General features: G+C 35.3%; 1 long non-coding RNA gene and 1 pseudogene across 1 annotated transcript; one reads left to right on the top strand and one right to left on the bottom strand.

The window, feature by feature from the left end:
- Positions 1 to 583, bottom strand: part of LOC9300885 — a 1,749-nt pseudogene extending 1,166 nt beyond the window's left edge.
- Positions 584 to 2,732: 2,149 nt separating this feature from the next.
- Positions 2,733 to 3,350, top strand: LOC110225889. Its single transcript, XR_002330051.1, has 2 exons — positions 2,733 to 3,087; positions 3,174 to 3,350. It is a non-coding gene; the product is annotated as an uncharacterized LOC110225889 (long non-coding RNA).
- The last annotated feature ends 962 nt before the right edge of the window (positions 3,351 to 4,312 follow it).

Below are 4,312 nucleotides of genomic sequence, written 5' to 3'. Positions count from 1 at the left end.
ATTGACATTTACTTTTTAAAACTAATTAACAAAGGAATTTTTGCTTGCAATGTGTGAAGTCTTATGTTCTTATTTGGAAAAGAAACACAAATACAAACGATGGAAGTCTAAGTGAAAATACCTGGAGCCAATCAGAATCCATGCAAACTTGAAGAGAAGTGAGACCCATTGGGTGTTTTGCTTGTATGTTTGTTAAGTTTGGGGGAGAGTGAGAGTTTTTAAGACAAGTTCCTGAACAGAATCTAGAGAGAGAAATATTGTAGAAGAGAGAAATGTGAGATGATGAGAAGAAGACTTGGCCGGGAGTTTTCCGGGAGCCGATTATGGTTGACCATTGCTTGGAGACGCATTAGAATCTCACAAGAGACTTGGCCGGGAGTTTCTTCAGTATCTCCACCGTCAGATCGAAAGGAATATTGATATCACCGGCTATTATTTCAAGGCAGCACTTACGTTTAGGAGATTGTGAGAGCTTATGATCATTCTCTTCTCTTTCTCCCTTCATAGTGATTAGTTACTTAAAATTCATCATCTCTACATGCACAAGAAAGATGATAGGAATAGTAACTGACAAACTCTATACCGGCAACTCTTGCTCCGATTATGATCATGACATGGTCAATAGAAAAGCAATTGGCTGAAAGATGCTAACTTTGCCAATGAAAGACCATCATAGATCTAAATGTCTCTAGCAAGAGACTCTATCTTGCATATGAGATTAACATACCTCGTATACTTGTTATGTGATTTGAAATTCAAACAAACAAAGGTAGGTAAAAATAAATCAGTAGTTCAATCTATATATAATAGCAAACCCACTTTTTTGGGTCTGCTGATGTCATCTTTTTAATCTAACAGTTGAGGTTAGTTTTCATTTAATCTTAGGGCTGTGGTTTTTTCTCGTAAATTAACTATAGCAAAGGACGTGTCTTTTCAATTGCATCCTTCTGTTCATGTTCCTTTGTGAAGCATCGCATCTCCCTGTTCTCAGTTCTCACCACTTTCCGCTGTGCTTCTTCATCGTCATTTATACATATTGAAACCGTAAAACAATAGTCAATTTCGTACCATCTTCTGAATCATTTTCCCACGACGGCGCCGTAGTTTCTCCAAACCGATTTTCTACGCAGTCGATTTTGCGCAAACTGAGGCAGTGATCCTCTGCTGTAATGTACACTCCCGTCCACATTTCAATCGATCTCACTTTGGTAAGTTTTAGTGTCTTTGCCTCTTTTTATAAATATACAATTGCAGGTCACATAGTACGTATTGATTTTTTTGGGTTTAGGTTTCTTCAGTATATTCTGATGATGAGACGAATAAAAACTATCAAAAACTAAAAATTGCCATAGAGTTACTCAAGCATCGGTTGATTCGTTTTGTCTCGTAGTCTTCTTCATTGTTTTGGGGGTTGATACAGAATTTGATCCAACGATTTAGAAACGTTAAAATGACGTTGTTTAATCTAATTGCCGAAATGATTTATTAAAGAGGATTAATTATGGTTACTCAGTTTTAAACCCTTTGATTAGTTCGTATCTGAATTTTGATTGTTTAATTGGACTTGTACGTAAATCTGCTTGAATCAATTATATATCTCCGTCCAAAATGGTTGTCCACCTTTCTCATCGTTTTTGTGTCACTCAAACTCGGTAAACTTAGATTCATGTCTTCATATATCTCTCTTGTTAAAATTGTTCTTTTTAGATGTCATTGAATAGATTTTTAAAGCGACAGTGTAATTACAATTTATTTTTGTGGACAGTAGTGTGACATCATGTATTCAAATTTTTCTACCTTTGAGATTTGCTGTTTTGGTTGATTTTATAGACTTATGACTCACTGAATAATTGAATTTAGATATAAATATTCGTTGATGTTTTGCTACATGAACTCCAGAAAGAAGTTGATGCTTCTATCAACAAAATGAAGATTCTTATCTTTTCTAAATCCAATCGTCATTATTCTTTGTCATTGTAAACCGTTTGTATTTGAATCTGCACTGGAGGCTGGAGCACACTTGGAAAGCAAGAACAAGTAAGGTTCACTTTTGAGAATGACACTCACGGGAGGATGGTACTGTATTGGTTGCAGAATGCTAATAAATCAGAATGATTTTTTATAGGACTTGACAAAAAGTTTGATGCAGGCACCAAATATTATGTAATCCTAATTCATGTGAATGAAATAGATACATAGTTGTTGATACGTGGAGTATGTGGTTTTAATGTGCGTGTGCACCCAAGGAAGGTGTAGGCAGGCCCGGCCCGCCACACATACCCAAGACACATGGCTATTGGGCCACCAAATTTTTTAAAATTTTTAGTAACAAATTTAGGCCCCAAAATAATTTGTAATTGCAAAAATAGGCCTCATTTTTCTAAACTTTCCAGATTTAATCTCAAATTTTAATTTTTTTTATTGTTTATTATAAAAAGAGGCCTCATTTTTTTGAAAATTTTAAATTTTATTTCAATTTTAAAATTTTATATATAAAACCTCTCAAAAAAATTTTTTTTGTATTGGACCTCCTTTTTCTCCGGGCCGGCACTGGGTGTAGGGGGACTGCTATCCCTTATACATGACAATGCAAAATCAACTTCGAGAAAGTGAAGACAAAATCAAATGACACGTCTTCGATGTAATCTATGTAATCTTTTTAATCCAACGGTTGAGGTTAGTTTTCTTCTTAATCCTGTGGTTGTGGCTTTTTCAGTTGCAACATTTTGTTTGTCTTTTTTGTGAAGCATCGCTTCTCCCTCTTCTCACCACCCTTTAGTTATGCTTCTTCAGCATCATTACATCTTATAAAACCGTGAAAAAAAATTGCATTTGTAACTTCTTCTGAATTTTTTCATAGATAATTTCTAAATCATTTTTTCTAATTAATTTGGTCTCTTCTAATCTCTTCCAAACAAAAACCATGAAACATTTTTATTTGGAGAACCCTCAAGTCCTTTTCCCGCAATGCGGTAGTCTGTACTTTTTCACTAACAATCTATCTACTGGCACAATCAATTAGGCTTCCACTGAGCCACCAACCGTCTATTCTCCACTCCCGCCCATGCTTCGATCAATCTTACCTTGGTTAGTCCTAATGTTTTGGTCTCATTTTCTTAGCGATACAATCGTTGTTCACATGGTGTTAAATTTCTAGGTTTGAGTTTTTGCAGAATAAATAGACGATGAGAGGAACAAAGTATATCATTAGTTGAAACTTGGGTAGAGTATGGCGTATAGTAATAAGTGTCGATGATATCTTCGACATTCTTCATCTAACCTTTGCGATAACCAATATGATCTCATTCTAATTATTATTCAATGATAAACTTCCTCCATTTCTCAGAGAATTATTGCATGTTTTTAATCGTTTATTTCAACATGTGAATTTATGTGAAAATATCTCTTTTCAAAATGGTTGTGTACCAGTCTAATAGTTTATGTGGTTTCATAATTTCTCTCACTAAAACTCCGGGAAAATTCCCCAAAAAACCCAAAGTAATTTTTATTTGGACGTTTAATACCCAATTGTTTTAGATTGGAATAAAAATACCTCAATTAATAAAATTTAGTCTAAAAATTCCTTATATTTGACTTGTTGGTGGATTCAAAACCGTGATTTAACGTCCGTTAATGGCCGTTACGGAATCAATAACCGGTGTTAAATTTTTCAACCCCCGTGTTTATAAATATATAGATGTCTATGTATTACAATTATTAATATATTATCCTAGTCTAGTGGTAAGAGGTGTGTTTTGTCATCCATAGAACTCGGTTTCGAATCCTCCCCATTACAAACCACTGATTTTTTTTTCCTTCCCTTCCGCCATTTCTCTCTTTCTCCTTCCTCCTCATTTAACCCAAAGCTCCGTCGCCGTCGCCATCTCTTCTCAGTTAAACCCATCATCGCGATTCCCGTCGACTAGCTCGATTATCCTCTGAACTTTCTCCGATCTGCTTTCTCTAATGGCCATTTGTACATGAAAGTTTCAAATTTTTTCTCCAAAATTAGGGCACATAACAAAGGATTGATGATAAGGAAACGACGATGTAATTACAGAAAACATTGATCTGGAATTCACAAAGTACAAAAAAAACCCTAGATTTGCGTTACACAGTTCAGAGGAAGAAGAAGGAGAGAAGACGGAAGAAAAAAAGGAAAAAAAAAAAGAGCGAAAGTGGGAGAAGGAGGGATTCGAACCCGGACTGCAAGGGTGACAAAAGCTACCAGTCGCCACCAGACTAGGCGAATATATAAGTACTAACACATAATGAGATTGTATATATCTGTGTAAACACACGGAATTGAAAA

Source organism: Arabidopsis lyrata (genome assembly GCF_000004255.2).
Source record: "Arabidopsis lyrata subsp. lyrata unplaced genomic scaffold ARALYscaffold_8, whole genome shotgun sequence".
In the NCBI taxonomy this organism is placed as follows: Eukaryota; Viridiplantae; Streptophyta; class Magnoliopsida; order Brassicales; family Brassicaceae; genus Arabidopsis; species Arabidopsis lyrata.
The sequence above is the reverse complement of the archived record's forward strand: the minus strand, read 5'-3'. Positions and strand labels throughout refer to the sequence as shown.